Source organism: Palaemon carinicauda, chromosome 3 (genome assembly GCF_036898095.1).
Source record: "Palaemon carinicauda isolate YSFRI2023 chromosome 3, ASM3689809v2, whole genome shotgun sequence".
Classification (NCBI taxonomy): domain Eukaryota; kingdom Metazoa; phylum Arthropoda; class Malacostraca; order Decapoda; family Palaemonidae; genus Palaemon; species Palaemon carinicauda.
This window is the reverse complement of record NC_090727.1, coordinates 78,791,599-78,792,562: the sequence shown is the minus strand read 5'-3', so window position 1 is coordinate 78,792,562 and position 964 is coordinate 78,791,599.

Below are 964 nucleotides of genomic sequence, written 5' to 3'. Positions count from 1 at the left end.
CGAAGCTGAACCAAAACGTTTCGGTTTCTAAAGAGCTGAAAAAAAATGTCAAATTTCTTCAAAATTTTTTGATTTAGAGAAACTCTATACCAATTTAAAAGACTTCATTTGTTGCACAAGAAAATGACAATAAAATCTATTAGTGAATTTAACTTTCGATGTAAATAAATCTTTTATATTTCATCTTTTTTCGGTAAAAGTTTTTCGAGAATTTCTCCTTGCAAAGGATGAAAAGAGAGTGTTCAATGGCTGAGAATCTTACGACTGAGTTTCTTAAATCGATAATAAAAGCCACAGGAGTTCCCCCAATTCCCCCCCTCCCTCCCCTCGAGCAGAAGAGGGGGAATTTCCCTCCCTGAGCAGCTCAGGGTTTCTCTGGGAGCCAACGATATCGTCTCCGGAGTCTTCAACAATTCCTCTTGTCTTTCCGTTAAGTCTCCAAGAGGATTCCGAATCCAAAAGGATCTCCGGGAAAGTGTGAGTTTCTAATATTATAGCTGAAAAAAGAAGACGAATCTAGTCATCTATCATATAGATTTTTGAAAGCAATTCAAAATGAATAAAAGTTTTGTAGGAGCATTCAACATTTCAGGCAGAATCCAACAAGGAGGAACTGGCAAGATGTCCCAGTTTACTACTGGCCATCTTCAACTTAAGAGGACACTTGGCGGTGTGGTTTTCACAGAACCACAAAAGGAAGGATCCTTAATGTATAGGATGACCTCTTGGATGAGGTCTAAGGACCCCTTCAACTCTGAGGGCGGGATGGAGGAGAAGGTGGAAGGAGGGCCCCAAGAGGAAAAGAATCAGAAAAGAGAAGAGCTGAAGGAGAAGGAGGATATCCAAAAGACATTTGAGGAACGCATCGGTTTCCTGCAGAAAGAACTGGAAGCAGCTTTTGCCGAGATCAGTCTAAGAAAGGAAGAACAATCTAAATTCTTAGAGGAGAATGAAGAGCTGAGAG